This window comes from Cebidichthys violaceus, unplaced genomic scaffold (assembly GCF_023349555.1).
Source record: "Cebidichthys violaceus isolate CVI_PGR_0920_01 unplaced genomic scaffold, fCebVio1.0.p SCAF_7, whole genome shotgun sequence".
NCBI lineage: Eukaryota > Metazoa > Chordata > Actinopteri > Perciformes > Stichaeidae > Cebidichthys > Cebidichthys violaceus.
Window position 1 is genome coordinate 8,645,337 of NW_027176927.1, and position 20,158 is coordinate 8,665,494.

The 20,158-nt window shown below is 41.3% G+C and overlaps 1 protein-coding gene across 2 annotated transcripts in view; it reads left to right on the forward strand.

Moving 5' to 3' along the window:
• The window catches only part of ncalda (neurocalcin delta a), a 69,161-nt gene that overhangs the window by 30,069 nt on the left and 18,934 nt on the right, over positions 1 to 20,158 (forward strand). Inside the window, exon 1 of one of the 2 annotated variants that reach the window (XM_068735380.1) lies at positions 1,563 to 1,847. The exons of the other annotated variant lie outside the window; for it this stretch is intronic. The gene's annotated coding sequence lies outside the window, so the exon portion shown is untranslated. Of the gene's footprint in view, positions 1 to 1,562; positions 1,848 to 20,158 lie in introns of those variants that run through there. 2 annotated transcript variants of the gene reach the window in all.

Here is a 20,158-nt window from a genome sequence, read left to right on the forward strand (position 1 = left end):
TGTTATACTTCAAATCTGATCTGTGTGTGGAGGTGTGCCGCGTCAGCTTGTCTCACTGTATTAATATATAAATGATAACTATAACACAATTGAAACTGCAGCCACTGTATTCCCCACTTCCCTAAAGTAATGAAGGTTATTTAGTTTCTTGTTCGTTTCTTCTTCTTCCTCCTAGTTTGTGCAGATATAGTTCTTTTATTAGTCATGTGTTGAATAAATCGCTGGAGTCCTGAAGGAATAAACGATGTCTCGTACATAGAGAGAAGGTCCATTTCTAATAACTAAAGTTGGGTTTTGATAACATCAGCGCTTCTATCCTTTGAATCAAATCATGAAAAATATATGGAATTTTGTTGCTGAAAAACCTGTATATATAAACTGAGAAAGACCTTAAAAATCTGCCCTTTCTATTAGGGCTGGGTACTTTTTAATAAAGTGCTTAATTTGATACCCATCATGTGAATGGAAGCTGTTTGTTTATGTCCCTCTGGCTAAATTTCTTGACATCACAACAAGTTAGCCTAGTGACCGTCTCAGCTCCGCGCATAAGGAGTTTGTTTAAGCTCCGCCCTCACTGAAACAGAGATCAGAGGAGAGAAGAGAAACAAGTGTGACAGTCAGCAGAAAACAGCAAAGCACAGCAAAGACTCACACTGAGCTGAAATTAAACCAAACTTTGTACTATGTTTGTCCCTGCATCGATACAGAGTCGTTCGCATCATTATGTATCATAGAATGAAGACATTTCCACACGTCTATTGTAAGTACCGTGGATCAGGGCTCAGACAGAAGGTGTCCAGTCACCATGGGGAAGATCGAAAATGTCTCTGTTGCTACATTGTGAATCAAATCCGTGTTGAAATCGGCAGGAGATCTAGAAACGTTACGCTAACCTCTGTTAGCAGCCGGTGTGCTGAGCAGTCCTGCTCGGCTAAATAAGGGAGCTAACAGGGAGCTAACAGTTGCATTGAGTTACATTATAAAACGTCCAAGCTCTATTCAGTAAAAATGAGTGGAGTGTCATCAGAGATTAATAATAATTTCGCCCAAAAATTGTTTGCAAATGGTAATTAAGGAGTTAATCTTGAAGAACTTGTTTTTTTGTTTGTTTTTACTGTGGTATTGAATTGGTGTAAAAAGAAGAACATGTTGCTTATCTGGGTTCAAGGAAGCCAAGCACAAGTTCAAAAGTGCAGTTTGTCTAGTGCACATTCCTTTTTTAATTGCGTTTGTTTCTGTCAAAAAAACAAAATGGAAATTTGAACCATTATTGTATCAGCTTCTAATTTTCCCTCTGCTCACCTTGTCCACATTACTCTGCTAGCAGCTCCTCTGGTTCACTGAGCTCGTCTTCTACCATCTTCTCTTGTATGTAAGAATCTGTCTGCGTGTGCATGTCGGATGACCTATTGAAAATCATTTCTGTGCAGTGTGCCTGTTACCACGGTAACACAGGCTTCTCCGTCTCTCTCGCTACCCCCCCCCCTTTCATTTCCCCTCCACACCACCAGAACAAGGTCATGTGACTGCACTGACGTCAAGCTGGAGAGGCAGGCAGGCAGAGGGGCCAGTTAGTTTGTGCGCTTTAGCTCAGACCGGGAGTCTCTGGGAGTCTGTCAGCCACCGTTAGCTCCGTCTCAGTCACTCAGTCCGTCTTCTCCTCCTCCCCCTCTCCTCCGCTGTTCTTTCACACCCCCCCCCCCTCTCTCTCTCTCTCTCGCTCTCATCTTTGTTTCTTTCTGCTACTCTTCGCCCATTGCTTCTTTCTGTGCTGCTACCGCCGGCTTCCACAAACTTGTCTTGAGAGAAAGTGCTGGGTGATGGACTGCTGAACGCTACAGAGTGAGGTGAGCTTCCAGTGTTTTCTCTTTGTGCGTGAATTGTGTGCATTAGTGGCCAGCGGTTGCTTCCAGAGGGGCTGTGCAGTCAAGTCGAAGCCTGGTGTGAGGAGACGACATTGAGTTGCGCAGAAGGGAAGTTGCTTTTTAGATGAATTCCCTGACAGAGAGTGAGTGTTGGGAAACACTTTTTCATTATTTGGTGGTAGTGTGATGTTTGAGGTTTTGGAAGGCGATCCCTGATCAGAATGTGATCTTGAAGACTAGTTGCTTTCTTTCTCAGAGCACACACAGCCAGATCTGTTTTCAACCCCCCTGCAGGAAGTGAGTGTATGATAGAGAGAGAGAGAGAGAGAGAGAGTGAAGAGAGTTTGATCATCACGGGGCTGTGTGTGTTATGTACTGTGCACTTGGAAGTGATGGGCACCTCCACATGGCTTTTCTTCTCAGAGCTTTGCTAATGTTAGAGGCAGCAGTGTGGGCCGGAGCTGCTGGCTCTGTCTGCCAGAGAGAGTTAGAGGTGGGGTGGGGGTGGGGGCATAGCAGCTGCCACCTGCCCGCCTCTGATGGGGGGGGGGGGGCTCTGCAAACTCTTGTATTCTCAAGTTGTTTTTTTCTGAAGAAATTCAGTAATGGGGTAAGATAAGATTGTTTTCCGAAGGAGTTTTTCTTAAGGAATTTTCTTGACAATTGTTTAGCTTGAGAACCCCTCCCCCCCGCCCCCAATTGCCCCTGCACTCACACACACCTCCCTGCATGCCTTGCCTCACACAATAGCATGCCAGCCCACATTTAGCCCAAATAGGGTGGAAAGAAAAGGGAAATGTGGTTTGGCTCTCCCCTATGATGCTCCACACTTTCTCCCTCTCCTCCTCCTCTGTATGTGTCTCTCTCTCTCTCTCTCTCTCTCTCTCTCTCTCTCTCTTTCTATCTCTCTCTCTACTCTCTCTACTTCTCTGCAACTCATCTGCTGTGAGACTTTATCCCTCTTTCTTGTCCCTCCCCCAACTTAATGAAGTGGAGAAGAGCCAAGAGCATGTAACAGGTCTTTGTCACCGACTGAAGTATTCCAGTCGCAGATATTTACCGACTTCATCCAATTAAATGTTCAGATTAGGACACCAATTTGCATTTGGCGTGCCGATTAGACTGGATTTACTGTTTTGGTTTGGAGGTTGTTGTGACATAATACCTTACATGGCCGATTTGATTGCAGCCATCAGTGGATAGCATCAGGTTAGTTAAAGACAAATACACAATGGACTTTAAGGAGCTGTGCAGTAGTCGCGATCTTGCACTCATCTACCCTAAATGGCGAAGACTTGCTTTTATGACGTAAACATTTCGTCAGGATATTTTTCCTTTTTTGAGAATCCTAGAAGTGATCCCTGACTGAAAGAAACGCAAGCAATAGTTTAAAGCAGTCATTCCCAAACACTGTCAGATATATTTGCAGAATTACTTCCACAGTCTTTTAACTCAATATTTATATTTTTGAGCCACATGAGGGAACCTGAATGTCCGTACTCTTGTGATAATTGTAGCCTACTTATAACATTGAATCTAATATGAAAGGCTAGCCTACAGTCTGTTTGAGAGAAAAGACGCAGCCTCTGCAATGCATTTATTTGGTCTCATTTGAAAAATATTTTACATAACATTTATGTGTATAGTTTTCACTAGTTTTCAGTTTGTTAAAGTTGTGATTTATCAACCATATATGTCTTTTAAATGGTTGGTACGGTGATGTGCAGATGGCAGTAAAGATGGTCAGGAACTTTACTCACGATTCATAAATACCACCTATTAGAGTGTAAAAGAATAAAAAAGCGGGTCCCCAGAAAAATCAGTTTTGGAAATACTGGTTTAGAGCAAATATTAGTCTTCCTTCAGTGCATGTTGTCTGCGTCAAGCGGTTCCAAATGTCCTGTAAGCCTGAGGGTGCATCATCTTCAGAAGGGCCCTTCCTGTTGTGAAATGAGCTGCATGAATACCACAAGAAGCCATTTTGAGTTCAGAGACAGAAAAAGGTCTCTCTTCATGTCCATCTAGCTCAATAATACTTTGTGTTTGTGCACGAGCATACCGTCACCTAATGTTGGTGTGTGTGTGTGTGTGTGTGTGTGTGTGTGTTATGAGTGTGTTATGAGCTGGGTATGTTGGCAGCACTTAGCCTGAAGAAAGAGCCACTGCCACACACGCACAAGCACACGCACACACACACCTCAAGCATACGACCAGTAGCTTTATCTGACATCCTGCAGCAGTGGAGAATTCTCTTGACGCGTGTGTGTGTGTGTGTGTGTGTGTGTGTGTGTGTGTGTGTGTGTGTGTGTGTGTGTGTGTGTGTGTGTGTGCTGTTGAATGTTTTCCAGCAAGTCTTTCACAGAGCAGCAGGAGGTGGCCAAATATAAAACGACCTAAATTGTTACAACTTGCTGGATTGACAAGATGGCATGTTTAGTTTATGTCAAACGACGATGTATGAATCTACTGTACTTGAAGGATTTTTTTTGTGTTCGTGATGCCAAACTGTGTATGAAACCATCTTAAGAAGTGAGAAAGGTAACCTGAGGTGAAAACCCTGAGGCACACACTGACACACACTCACACACACACACACACACACACACACACTGTAGTAGTGTTGGATCTAAGCATTGGACATGTTATTTGAATAAGTCGTGTGAAATTGTATTTGATTCTTCAAACCGACTGGTTGGTTTCACACTAACTCGGCACACACTGAGGTAATGGGATGGCTGAGTGGGGCGACATGTTGGTTACCATGGTATTTGCTCATTTTGTTGGCTGGCTTTCATTTACACAGAACACACACCGGGCTCAGGTCTGTCTCTTTTCCAGCTTTTCTCTCTGGATGGTTCATCTTATCTACTCTATCTAAAGGTGGCATAACCGCACTACTGATATTGTGCATATTCATCAACATCAAGTGCTACTTACTTTTTTTACACCTCTGTATGGCATACTGCAGGGTTGAGCTCATTAATGTCCTCATAAAAATGGCAACATTACGGCAGCACGAGAGATGCACTTACACACTGATATCAGATATCTGTCCGACACTGACTCCGATAGCTGGATCCACTATCTGTGAAAATGGGCCAATCCGGTTTCGGATACCAATATTTTGATAAATAACGATTCAGTATATTTATGTATGTATTTATTTGTTGCCATTTGTTTAGCAAAATGTTAACCATTTTGACCAAAATAACTCGATATTGCGATTAAAGTGTAGGGTTGACTATTGGTGCTTTCACAAAATATTTTATTATTTTGATAATCATCAGTAATTTGGATATAATGCTAAAACAGTGTGGTGAGCTCAGAGAACACCGTCACTTTACTGTGATGCAGCCTTTAAAACCACCAAGAGACAACACTTGTACCTTCAAGGTACTGAAATACTTGTTTGTTTGAGAGCTGGCAGTATGTGTCTCTGTAGTTGCAGGTGGGTGAAGGTAGAGTGGCAGTTACTTGCATTAATGACACTAAGTGTGTGTCTGTTCTACACATATGAATGTGAAAGTTCCGCGTGGAACAAATGGGAAGCCAGTGTGCTTTGGGTTTTAAATAAAAGTCTGAATTGATTTAAGATAGTTGTATCATGGAGAAAGGTGACTTTACTGCCTCCTTCTTCTGCTATAGAGCCAGTTTAACTTGAGCCCACAAAAGAGACCTGGAGAAAACAGTTTGATACAGCTGCACACAAGCTCAGCTGAACCGTCTGAACCACGCGGGGTTCTATAACATCCTGTTTTGTACTTAGCGGAGTCTCATGTAACACTGGTGGAAACCAACTTGAAGGCAGTTTATGTAACTGTTGATTTACGAGCTGAGCGGAGAGGGAGACAGAAACAGAGAGAAATGGAAAGTTTTAAGTGAGAAAGATGTCCGGAGATAAGAGAAGAGACAGATACTCTGGGACACAGTTGGATGTTTTTCCTGCATGGATTCCTCTCCCAGTCTTTTATCAGGCGTTTAATAATGGCGGCTCTAAGTGTTGGAGCGAACCAGGAGACAGTGAAAGAGATTGTTTCTGATTGTTTAAGATGCCCAATTCAATATCTGTCAAAGTCAAAGACTGCTGACATTCTCTATTCATTCATATTTTACTTTATTACAGTTTGTTTTATGGAGGGAAAATAAAGTGTCATGGTATAATTTACAGGTTTGTGTTGTAGCAGATAGATTTAACTTGAAGTGGATGAGGTTTTAAGATGTGTGTTCTCTCTCACACAAACACCGACACTCAAAGAGAGCAGCATTAAAGTTTGAGCTCCTGGTCTCAAATGGAGAGTTAGGCAAAAGGTACTTGACTCACTGGGTTTGAGAACTCTGTGAGACCTCCTCTGCGGTTTTACCTTAATGTATGTACAACAGCAACGGCCCTCTGTTAGATGACTATGTCAGAGGGTACGCTGCACTAAAATCTCAAAATGTTCGCGCAACGTGAATTCCCAGCGTCACTGAAGGAGCCGTGTCGAAACGCTCATTTGACTGAAGTGTGGAAATGTTGGTCACCAACATGTGCTCAGAGGGCTGCGACATCGTTCACTACTTTATCTGCACTCACCGTAAAGGTCGGGACAAAAAGAGAAGAGGCAACCGACACTTACGGCACAATTACACCTCTCAGGCGAGGTGTTGTGGTGGTTGGAGTTACTCGCTGACGGTCATAGCACCACTAGCTGGATGAGTCATGGGACGTTGTCTTCCATTGTTGTAAAGGACAACATGACTTTGCCTGCCTTCAACCTGCACCACGTGATCAAGCCAACAAACACCAGCAGAAATGGAGACATAGGATAACACACAAAGCAGCAGCTCAAGCTGACCAATCATTGATTTTGCAGTATGCTTCCACGACAACACCATGGGTTTGGGATGGCGTCTTCTGCCATATGAGCGCTGTGCGTGACGGTGGCAATTAGCTAGTCAGAGGGGCACAACACAGTGAGTTGCATGCACTAAAATGCATGCGCAGCCAGTCCAGCTACGTAAACAAAGCATGGAGAATATAAGAAAAGTCAAATTCTCAGATTGCAGCATTTTGTGAATATTCTTCTGGTTTCTTTCCTCCTCTGTGACAGTGAACTGAACACCTTTGAGTTGTGGACAAAACAAGACATTCAAAGACGTCATCCTTGGCTTTGTGAAACACTGAGCAACATTTTTCACCATTTTCTGACAAAAGACCGAATTGACTTAGTTAACAGATTAAGTGACAATTCAAATAATTGTTAGCTGCAGCCATGCTCCGCTACATCTTTACATTGCAAATATTGTTTTGCTGTGCTTTAATTGCTCTGAATATCAAATTAGCACCTGCTACATTTTTAGAGAGGGTGTGTGTGTGAACCACTGTGGCGCTGCAGAATCCACCCTTTACTCAACGTTTCAAACATTTCAATTCAGTCTTTGTTATTTACAGAATTATTCTTTGTCTTTGTTATTAACAGAACTGTTAGTGTGTTTCTATAAGCATGTAGAGGGCAATGAGCGCTCACGCTTTGCTGTCACGTTTTTATTCTTATTTTATTTGAAATTTTTATCAGGAATTATAATCAAAAAGGATTTTATTTTGACAATACCTGCGTGGTCTCCAGCATGTTGTTTGTTCTCTTATGTGAAACTTTGTATGCTGCCGTCGTAGCCAGGACTCAAAACAGATATTCAGAATCTCAACGGGAATTATTCCTGGAAAAAATGATGTATCGTTTATTTTTAAAAAGGCCTGGGGCCTCCAGCATCAGTTATTTGCTGTGGCCTGGGACTCATTATTGCTTGTTGGAAGAGGAAAAAACACTTTCAGAAATGTGACATCAGGCATACTTTTTATACTTACTTTAAACAATTCGCTGGATGTTTGACAAATGGCAGTGCTCCCTAGAGTCAGTCTTCAGCCTGCAGAGTTCTTTACAGTTACACTTTACGGTTTAATGAAGAAGAAGATTTACAGAAAAGAAGGAGGAATTTGGAGATGGCGCGTCGATCATTTTTTCAGGGCTGCGTTTGACCCGAGAGCTGAAACTGGACATGATAGAATTTTGGAATATCAATCAATTGAAGCAAGTGTTTCCCAGAGCAGCGCCACATGAATTATTTCACTCTCCGTCCCCTGTGAAAGTATTCATCTCTGTCATGCACAAACTTGAGTGAGAGCTTGCAGACAGACGCATGTTAGTGGTGGCTTGGAGGGACAGCTGGTCAGCCGTGCCCTTGTCCGTCTCCAATAGGCCTCTTTTATGAAGGGGGTCATAGGTCACGCAGCCCCAATGAGGTGCAGAGTGCTCGTGAGAGATGGCCCCCCAGCTAAAGGGTAATCTTGGCCCATAAGCTCCCATGCATTGGTTGAGGGAAACTATGGGAAACAGATGTTCTATTTATAGCCACGGAGAGGAATTCACACACATTGTCGCGTTGGACACAAGAGACAAAAGAGTGAGCTGTCGCTTTCTAGATTTTACTTGTTGATGGGACAAAACGCCCCTGCTGCCGTTACTGAGGATGTGAGTCACTACACCACACGTCACTAGTCACAGTCAGTCAATCAAAAGATTATCATAATAGTGTTTACAAACTCTATAGTTGCGGTTCATCCACTTGTGATAATGTTGATGGACATTTAAGATTAGAAAGATGCATAATAATTTAATTATTTTTTATGTGTATTTGGCTTTTTTTTTACTCAGCTATTCAGCTAAAAGGAAGCTGGATATTAAATCTTTTCAACAATATAAAAGCTCTTAGATGCAACTTTCATTTGTTGCTGTGTCTCTGCTGTTTGTTAGTAAGTGAGAGAGAGGGAGAAAGTATGATGTCACTACACATCAGTATACAACAAATTTCAGTAGCTAATGTGTTTTGGAAATGAGAGAACATTAACTCAGTTCTCTGAAAGTTTGAGAGGAAGCAGGAAGACGACATCATCTGATTTCAGTACCAGCCACTACTGTACTTTGGCGGATGTTGTACTTCTTTACATATTTAGCCGCAACCCGATTTGATTTTAAATTTGTGTTTTAAATCTATTTGTCAAAAACACAACGAAGCTTAGTCCAGTTTTAATTCCGTTAGAAAACTATGACTGAATATGTTTGTCAACGACCAGAAGCCACTTACGTCACACCAACACCAACTGTCCACATGCAGTAAGTAGTGTTGACAAAAAAGACTTGACTAAAATATAGTTTTAAAACTTAACCAAAATCCCTTTATTTTCTTTTGTTTTTCAATGCAGATCTATTTCTGTGTGTGCCATGTCAGACCTACACCAGCAGCATGTCACGGGTGAAGATATTTTGGTTAAACTATACTAAAATAGTTATGGTTTTCTTTGACTAAGATAAGACTAAAATGCCCTGACTTTTAGTAAACTAAAACTTGACCAAAAAAAAGTAGGACGATGTTGACTAGCTTTAGTGAAAGAACCGTAATGTAATGGCATTCATTACATGAGGTAGTGGTAAAGTAGGTCGTCCTCCAACCGGAAGATCGGTGCTTCAATCTCTGGCTCCTCCGGGCCGCGTGTTGGAGTGAGAATGAATGAATGAATGTGCATTGGTACAGCTCCTGATTGGTAGGCAGCACCTTGCATGGCAGCCTCTGCCATCAGTGTATGAATGTGTGCGTGTCAATGGGTGAATGTTGACATGTGGTATACAGTGCTTTAAGTGGTCCGAAGACTAGAAAGGTGTCATATAAACGCAAGTCCATTTAGCATTTATTAAAGGTTGCTTAGTATGATGACATTTTAGGATCCTTGTAGTTTAGAGAAAAAATGTTGCCAGAAGACGTCACATTGTGCTGCAGCTCTTGATCTGATTTAATGAATCCTCTTTGCAAAACCAGTTCTTCAAGGCTGTGTACTCATTCAGACCCAGTCCATGATCACTGTCCAGATGTAGACCATGAAGACTTAATGAAGGAACATTTGGTGCCTGACAGCGTGCACTCATAGATAATGGCTCTAAATATTTCACCCCTCTTAACTGAATTAAATATCAAATAGCATATTTTGGTGTAATTACTATTAGAGAATTAGTAGTTGAACAAAAATAGCATGCATAGGCATTCAATATTTTTGGGGGGATTAGTAAAGAGACGACGTAAGGAATGATGAAATGTGTTTCATACGAATTTTGATTTGCTACTCATGAAGAAAAATGATATCCAATCAGTGTTGACATTATTTAGAAGGTAGCTGTTTTTCTATCTTTCACACGGAGCCCAGAAGCAGCTCTCAGCCAATATGGAAGATCTTGAATTATGCACGATTCATAGCCTGTGAATTATTTCCCAAAGGGTACCGTCGCATATGACAGTGTGGCAGCTCTCCAGACACAAGACCACTCCGAATTGTTCAGTGCCTGCAGAGATCTCACCGGGGTTTGTGAGGGCGAAAGGAGGAGAGCGCCGCCACTGAATTGTCGCTTCCATACTGAGGCAATATCTGCTTGGAGATTGCTTTCTGAAGCTGTGAATTTATCGCCAGCTGTCAGACACGAAGATGCTGTCGTTGAGAGGGGATATTGTATTGTACGCTTGTGTGTTGTTGTGGCAGCTGTTCTCTGAGATGCTGTACAAGCACACACAACTGAGTGCCTCACTGGTTCTTGAATATCTTTGACACACATGTGACAAATGCTGTGTTAGGACTTTCCTTCACTGTTTATAGAACACTTTCCTACTCTGTGATTAGTTATCTACACAGTTACTGAGACTTCCTCTTAGTCATTCAACAGTGTGTGTTAACTCCGACTTTGTAAAGAAAGAGGGTCCTTTGCTGTCCTTCAAACGCTTATATAGTCAATTGCAAATATTATTCAGAAACTATTTATTGCTGGATTAATTGGACTGTTTTTGGTTAATCCAACCTAAATGCCATAAATTGAATTTTGCTATAAATTGTTATGATCATTGATTTGCAACATTGCCCACATTGGGACATTAAAGGGGATAGCTACATTGGTGGAAATGGTAGAGCAAATAGTCTTATTGTATCAAAGATGATGTATATCATTTAATCCATTTGATATAGAAAATCTTGATCACAGCAGCTTTGTTTTTCTGGTATTTGTTATGCCTCCGTGCTGGCGATAGGGATGATTTCGCGTTCATATGCTAATTATTACAATGTCACACAAATGTTAAATTATTAAGTGATGACATTTTGGACAGACATGGATGTAAACCTGAACTTGACAGCCACGAGGCAGCAATGCTACTTATGAGCCGAACCTAAATGCATTTTGGCTGACTATCATTTGTTCATTCATTACCAATTGCCAGAAACATACTGCATGTGGACTATACAGTCCACACGCCTCTCCATCCAGGATCTCTTTCCTCCTTTTTTTTACTTCTTCACTGTCAGTGACACACCCTATACGCAGTGCAAGCTGCTGCTTGCCATCCAGGTTTATTTTTTGGTACAAGAAATTGCAACAGTTTGCATTCTCACAGGTCATCTACCTCCAGAACGTCAGTCAGTACGAACCAGTCTGTTGAGTTTTTTTTCTGTATCTTAAGGGTGTCCTCCTTTCTGTCAAAGACTCTAAAATCTGTGTTAAGGATGTCACAAAATCAGATTTTCACAGCACGATTAGTTTTTCTCTTTTTGACAGGTGGTGTAGGGAGAGTCTGTAATCATAACTGTATATAACATGATTTAAGTAGGATTATTTACATGATATTCTCTTATTATTAACAGGTTATCTATATTTCATTTTTTACAACATGAAACATGAAACATCAATGTACTGATGATTTTCACAATAAAAGTAATACACACTTCAAGCTGTACATGATTGAACAATCTTTTCTATTGATCAAATTACATTTGTATGGAATTAAGCTCTGATGATAGCAGCAAAACTAATTATATTCTGATTCTAAAACGAATTATACTTCCATTAATCCGATGCAAATTCTTACTTTCCTTTGTACAACACAGGAACTGACTCATTCACAACTGCCAACCAGCCTATAAAATCAGTCACCTCAAAGATCCCATTAGATATTACTGTATGTTTTACAACCACTGGCGCTGTGTCAGCCACAGCCTCTCACAAGCTAACAAGCTAACAAACGGCATAAACAAGCAAAAGATTTGAACTACCCTTAACCATTCTGATGCGTCTGCTAGTTGCCGACTCCTTATCTGGGTCTGAGTGAGGTTCCTGCATGTATGGCTGATCCTCTCCGATGTTTGCTCTGACGCTAGCCATCCTGAAACGCCTTTTACATGCACACTAATATTGCACCGTTATTCTGAATATGACAATATTCCGAATTTGACATGGGTCATGTTAACAGCAAATTCCGTTTGGATATTCCTGATTAGGTTTTATTCACACTGACTTTTTCAAGCAGGTGGTTGAAGGATTGAAAGATATTAGTACAATATAAATTTGTATTCATTAGCAATGTTCACAGCTTTGTAGGATTATTGTCTTTTTCGGAATAACGGCAGAGAACCGTAATATGTGGCGCATGTAAACGTTACACTGTGCTTTTAATGTGGGAAAATAGTGTTAAACAAAATATGAATCATAGCAAAATATTCCTACATACTCTGAAATGTGTCTATAGGGGAACATTTTCATTACTGATCACTACCCATGTCCCTGGGTTGATCCTGACCCCTGACCTCCGCTGTGACGTAGCTTCCACTCTGTTTGTTATTTTTGTGATGTCATATCCTGTTTCTATATTTTTCCTTGACCACAGGAAGCAGAGCGAGCTTTGTTGCATCCCCAGGGGCGTTCTTCAATCAGATCCATCTCCAGGCTAAATCTCTGCCCGATTCAAGTTTTGTCTTTCCCTTTCTCTTGTTTTCACGCTCACTGCCGGGTCTCTCATAATGCGACCACTGTTAAGACACCATGGACCTTGTCTTTATACAGCTGCTCTCATAGTTGCTCTGCAAACACCTTGTATCAGATATAGTTCAGCAGTGGCACATTTTTACAGCCATCCCACTTCATCTTTCACAATGCTGAAGGCAATTTGTATCCAGCGGGTGTGATTGAGTGGGAGGCAGTTCTTTTTTTAATCATCAGTCATCAGTTTTATGGAAAATTCACTTTGAACGAATCAAATCAAAAACAGGCAGCAATTAGTTGTAGTTAACAGTAATGGAGAAGTTTTGAGTTGCTAATTCTGTTTTCTTCATTCTGCCTGGAGTTTGATATTTACCACAGATTTGTTCAACTGGCTGTTCGCTAAACCCCTCCCCCGAACATATACGTATATATATATATATATATATATATATATATATATATATATATATATATATATATATATATATATATATATATATATATATATATATTCCAGTCATAGCGTAGCAACTGTAACGAGACACAGCAGGTCTGTCAAACTTGAGATTTCTCCAGATGTTGAAGGGATGTGCATGGAGCTGTAGTTAGACTGAAACACAGTGTATAAAGTGGTTGGATAGTAGTTTTTCTTTTTACCTACAAAAACATCCAAGAACAAAAGTGTAAGGAATGAATGTGTTCGCCTGCTCAAAAGTAAGCTGCCAATATTAGCATGTCTGACTAACTAGCTAACTACCTGCAGATGTAACCCAGCGTCACTTCCAAGTCTGGTTGTATTTCATACAACATTGTCATGTGTGCTTACAGGCTACTTTCTAAATATATACCTACTGGTGAGGATGTTGACGTTTTGCATGTGACAAGCAACTTAATCCTCAGACCTTTTACTGGGTTCTTGTTTTAAAACATGTCAGAGAGAAACATTAGTCAGCCAGAGACTGGGGTTTCAACCAGCCTTTCAACCAGCCTATGAACTTAAATTTTGCGTCATTAGCATGCAGGAACCTCCAATTCTGCCAAGTGAAGCCAACGAGGAAGTGTCTTAAAACCTGCATTCTCTCTAATGTCCATCAGGGGGCGACTCCTCTGGTTGTATAGAAGTCTATGAGAAAGTGACTCTACTTATTAATCACCTCAGTAAACATTGTAAACATGAGTTTATGGTCTCAATCTCTAGTTTCAAGTCTTCTTCAATACAGCATGATGTACATTTAGTAAATGATGGTCCATTTAGAGTCAAACAGACCATAAAGCAATGTATGCTTTAGGGCGAGACTGCCGTAGTCCAAAATGGCGACGGCGAAATTGACGAACTCAGAACGGCAGTCCACAAACCAAAGCGGTTGGCGTCATGATGACTATGTCCACTTCTTATACACAGTCTATGGTCATTATTAATTTAGTGTATTGTAGCTAATAAATTCTGCTAGCGACAGTTGTCCTTTTTAGCTGACAAACATGACCTATATACTGGCTCAAAATCAGAAGCCGGTTTTGCCTACCTCTTTACTAAATAACAAAAGAATTTTGGGGGGTAATTTAACATTTAGTATTGTAAACTGCATAGGTACAGCAACAATGCAATAATGGGGGCTGGGCTTAGCAAACAGTCCGATGCATGGATTTTAGCAGTAGTCAGACTGGGCAGGCTTTATATTTTTATTCTAAAGCTCTTAAAGCCAGCAGACTGGATCACAAAACCATAATAACTACAATAACAGACAGATGGACATCTCTGTTTCCCCCTGTTGGATCCCATGAGTTAGTCATCCGACCAATTAGCCAGGTCCAATGCCAGGCCGACAGAGACCTCCATTTAGGGCACCACAGACAGGGAGCACAACAAATTAGACATGATCTCCGCATACAAGGCAGGGGTCCCTTTCTGTTGGACAAAGAGGAAGTGAAGAAGAAGAAGAAGAAGAGAGTCCTTGCAGGCATCCAATCCAAACTGATTCTCACAACAGTGCACCAAACATTTTTTGTCAAATCTGACTCAGTTGTCCTGGATCTTACACATTTATATATCAAGTGCTTGCACACAAGCCAGAATAAACAGAAAAGATGTTATATAATCGTCATTCAATAATGCGCACAGTACAGGCACAGTGACAACAGTGACTGTGGCCACATAGATGAAATTACATAACCCCTTAAGTTGATTATGACTTGAGTAAGTGTGTCATCTTGTTGGTTCACTTTTCCCCCTGAATCAATAGGCACAATGTGTGGTTGCCCCCCCCCCCCCCCCCCTTCTATTGAGTATGTTGCCATAGCAACCTAATCAAGGCTAAGGAGGCCATTTAAGCGTAAAAGGGTTGAAAATATCGACTGTGGGCAGCGTCAAGCTAACCAGCTAGCGACAAGACTTCAAATGCTGTTCGTCTGCTGTCTCAGGTTTGGTGTTGATGCGCTTGCAAAAGTGTTGTCAGCTTTGCTGCAAAAGAAGAGGGAAGAATCAAGGAGTCAGAGCCTGGAAAAGTTGGCTTCAGTCCGAGTAGTACAAACTCATCTGCCCCCCTCTTGGGTCGCCCTCTATCCAGCTACTGCCTGGCCGTCTGCCAGTGCCTGTCTCTGTGTTGTCTCACCTCGCCTCCCAGTGCCAGAGCATTGTCAGGAAGTTTGAGGGGAGAGGTTTTCTCCTTTTGGACGCCTCTTTGGAACCAATACACATCGCAGGCTGTTTTTAGCTCAACATTTTGATGGGTAAAAAGCCCTTATTGTCTGTCAGTCAGACTGCACTCTGAGCAGAAAAAAAGTATAAAATTTAGACAAACCGAGATGATGGGTGAATGGTGATGAATTAGGGTTTTCCTGCTGGGACCTGAAATGGGCAGATTTAGGCTTTTTTTAAATTTGAATTTCTATATTTGTGTGTGTGTCTTCATTGTTCTCTGTCTCACCTCCCAACTCCCAGAAACATCTGTACATTTGTTTTTTCTTAGTGCACCAAAGCAGCTTGAGTCTCCACAACAATGGACAGCAGCAACAACAGAGATTTACCCCCAAAAATCAGACACTCCCCCTTCACATTTATTTTGTGGTTACACATTATTCCCTTTGTGTGGTTAGCGCTCATGTTATTCTGGGGTTTCATCCCAAACCGCTTTGGTTTTTCCATTGCATATTTAGCATAACACTTTGGGTTTCCATTGAGAACTATTTGCAGTGAGTAGAGAGATGAACCAAATCAAGTAAAGTTGAATCACTGTTATGTTTATGCATCTATTGGCTCTCATTACTTGGATGCTTTTGCTCAACTAAACAAAACAGAGGCACACCCAATTATACATTAGCAACCTGTTATGCAAAGTACTCCTGGAAGTGAAAGGAAGCTTTCTACAGAGAAGAGCTCTACTTATATCCCATCTACATCGGAAATAAACAAACAACTATTTGAGCAATATGGATGAGTGGCAAGACTCTGAGATGCTGGAGCTCTTTAGGCAACTCACAAAGTCTACATTTTCAAGAGAAACTGTGCTAGTCTCATGTAGGTCTACTGTTAGGCTGTTTATATTATGCTATTTGTAAATATACCCATATAAATTACATTTTTCAGTAACTGAAACACATTTGAAAGGAACCTTTGAACAGATCTGCATCTAAAAATGCAGAGCTCAGCGGACTCGGCCCATGAATTTTGTGGGTTATTGTTTGTTATTGTTTGTTCTTAAATTTTTATAAAGTTTTCAGTGTTAGAAATGGTGGTCTCTTCATTTTCCTTTTTAAATGTTTAGTTAACTGGATTGTTAACACTTTCAAACCAACAACCCAGACATCCACAGTCGTTTTACTCGTCTTCTCCATCTGAAATTCGTTCTCTGCAGGAATTGACTTCAGCTGGACCATAAGCCCTTTTCACCCTCTGCAACAGCTGCTGTTGTAGGTTTGGGAAAGTGGGACAGCCGGGGCTAAAAAGGGCATTATCGGAGAAGTTTGGCTCATTTGTTGTGTTCTTGTGGAGTTTATTTTTTTTAGAAACCTGTAATCTTGTGTGCAGTGTATTTTAGGACAGCCGGTCATCTAGTGCATGCTTCCTTGTGAAAGAGAGCAGAGTGGTTATTTTGGTTGGACAAATGTGAAAAAGACGTATCCTTTGGGTGCCCCAGTTACCTGGGATCAATACATCCCTTGATTATGGATTTTTGTTTTTGCATGTTGTACTCGGGCTGGGAGATGTGGCTAGAATGCACATCCCATTTACGATTTTAATCTATTTTCTTTTCTTAAAAACAAACTATGTCGACAAAAGACAATGGAATGGACTTCACTTATTAAAAAAATGAATAAAATATGCCCGAAAATAAATTATTGAATCCCCAAAGAAAGAAAATAATTTTATATTTTATTTTGACAGCTACAATCCCAGACATTTTTTCCACTGAATCAGGTGGCACACAGCAGGAAAGCTGTTTAAGTGTGCCAACCTGTTGGTTGGTTTAGTTCCGTTGCAGTTCATGTACTAATACTATATGTATTGATGTAAAAAGAATGGTCTGGAGTAGCTGCTTCAAATGAAGGACGCATGCAGATTAGACTGCTGTAATGTTGGACCATTATATAACTGAATGATTGCCATTATTTGACACACTGCCTCATAGAAAGGATTTCTAATGACTTTGAGTTCATACTGAGTTGATCACAGCTGGCTAATTGTTGCTACCTTTGTATACAGTCTACGGTTGCTACTCACCTCACATACCTGCACCCACACAACTGCATAGACACACACACAACCAGCAGTCACTGATTCTGTGGATTAAAGTGGTCCGTGTACCCGTGCGTATGTGTATGAGCAGCACAGCCTGGAAGCTCATCAATGGCTGTGAGATTTCGCCAAATGTTACTATGGTAACTGCAGTGAAATCTCTTCATAAGAGAGTGAATTGTCCACGTGTAGGATGAAATAGGATGAAGAGTATGGAAATGAGGCACAGGCAAGGTGGAAGAGTTTATGAATGGGATCAAATGGAGTGAGAGGGATGGATTGAGGACAGCCGAAGACGGGAACAGATGAAATGTGCTGGAGGGAATTAAAACCAACATCCAGCTCCATGTCTCTCTCACTGCTTCAGTCTCCTCTCCTCTCTCCTATCAGCACATGAGAGCCGTCTCATAACCGGATTCATGCACAGCATTAACATTGTCACAGTTCTCACAGCCTTTCATCGTGGAGAGCCTTTGTGTTATACATAGACATTGTTTTATGTCCACAGAGGTGTTTGTGTGTGTGCATGTGTGTGACGTGTTTAGGTTCTTATAAACTGAATGTGAATCCGAGCCATGGAACCAGTTCTTGCCGGGCTCTATTTGAATCTGAATCATCATCATCATCATCCGCTTCTGTTCGCACGCCCAATTTGAATGACAATCAGCGTCCAAATGTCTCTGCAGCTGGCTTCAAGAGAGGAAACACGAGTGGATGAGAGACGGGAGCAGTGGAAGCTTCTACCCCGCTTCAATCAAACTATAGTGCATCAAACGTCGGCCCAAATATGTTGCACAGCCAAGTTGGTCCTACCTTTTTCTCAGCTATAGCTGCAAGAAACTGGTCCGACATTATGAACATGTAGTCATACAAACTCCTTTTTTATAACTCCATGTAGTTTTTCAGTCTGAACCCTTGAGGTCTCTTGATTTTCTCCTTTGCAGCACTTTTGGTTTAGTGCTAATTAGTAAATGTTAATTAGGGATGGGTTATGGTTTCGTAAATTCTCCAATAGTCATTCAATTATAAACGATTGTATAGTTAATGGAACTATCATAACAAATAAATATATTCCACCGTCACAGGCATGGCCTGGTAGTAAGGTTCTTGTTAGGCGACAGTGAAACAGTTTCGCTCGTGCTGAGCTGAGCAAAGCTACGTAAATGTTTAGATCCACCACGCCTCGCCCAGCAGTGACAAAGCAGCCCGCCAACGCCATCTGGCATCGTGAACAGCAGCCCTGAGAGGTACAGAAGCATTTTCTGTCACTCACCAGTGCCTACTCATTTTAGAGTCAGCTGTCAAATATATAGTACAGTACATAGGCAAACACACACACACACACACGCACACACATCTTAACATTTCGGTCCGTGTTGATGCCTTCCTTTGACTACATGTATCCCCTTACCATCTAACTATCATGAAACAAACCAAGTCTGACAAAAAAAAAGTAAATCCATGTCATCAGACAAATGGGTTGGCAGTTGGCTGAGCTTGTCATCAGGAGCGGCAGAGTGGTTTCATTGCTGTGCGTGTGTGTGTGCGTGCGTGTGTGTGTGTGTGTGTGTGTGTGTGTGTGTGTGTGTGTGTGTGTGTGTGTGTGCGTGTGTGTGTGTGCAGACTGGAAATGGAGTGTAACATAACAGGTGAGCGGGTCAGGAATTACGGCTTCATGAGTGAGTGAGTGAGTTTGTGTGTGTTGTAGCAGAGGACAGGGTCATGGTCACGGATTCCATTAGTGAAGAGCCAGTTGTCATCACGTTGCTGCAACAGCACCTTAAACAGCAGTCAGTGCGGTAAATGGTGTAAAGTCAACCCTGCAGTTGTTGCGTTTCACCTTCCATCATAGGATAGAGGACTGGTTGTGCCCAAAGAAAACTAGGGATGCACCAATAGCATTATTATCGCAATTTGGACTGACAAAACAAGATATTTAAAGACGTCACGTTGGACTTTGAGAACTGGGACGGCCATTTGTCGCTATTTTCTGATGCATTCTGTTAAATCTTTTGACCAATCTGTTGCTGCATTCAAAAGTTTCACAGCTAAATTCCTGTCAATTTGAAAGATGTTAGTGTACAAATTATTATTTTAATAATAAATAAGAATTCAATAAATTTATATTTATGTATTCATTTGATATATTTAGTTTTAAAAAGTCAAGAAAGGAATGTGTAAGTCAAGCTTGATGTTGCCTTACACTTGAAAGAATGATCCCAGTCTCTTCCACACAGTGAGGCATACAGTTTATTATCCCCTCGAGATGAGTTGTCATAACTTAGATGGTGTCCAGCAGGGGGCGACTCCTCTGATTGTATAGAGGTCTATGAAAAAATGACTCTACTTCTCTCTTGATTTATTCCCTCAGTAAATATTGTAAACATGAGTTTATGGTCTCAATCTGTAGTTTCAAGTCTTCTTCAATACAGCATGATGTTCATTTAGTAAATTATGGTCCATCTAGAGTCAAATAGACCATAAAGCAGGGGATGCTTTAGAGCGGGGCTTACTGCGATTGACAGGTTGCTACCACGGAGTTGTCCGTGTTTTCGTTTTAGAACTTGAACCCTTTCAGTGTTTTCATTTCATCAAAGTTCATTTTAACATTTTGGTAGATGAAAAATGTTTTATTCAGCGGTCGGTTGTGCTTAGCTCCACCTCCTTGCGCCACTTCTGGTTGCAAAAAAACAAGATGGCGACAGCCAATAACCAACATGGCGACGGCCGAATTC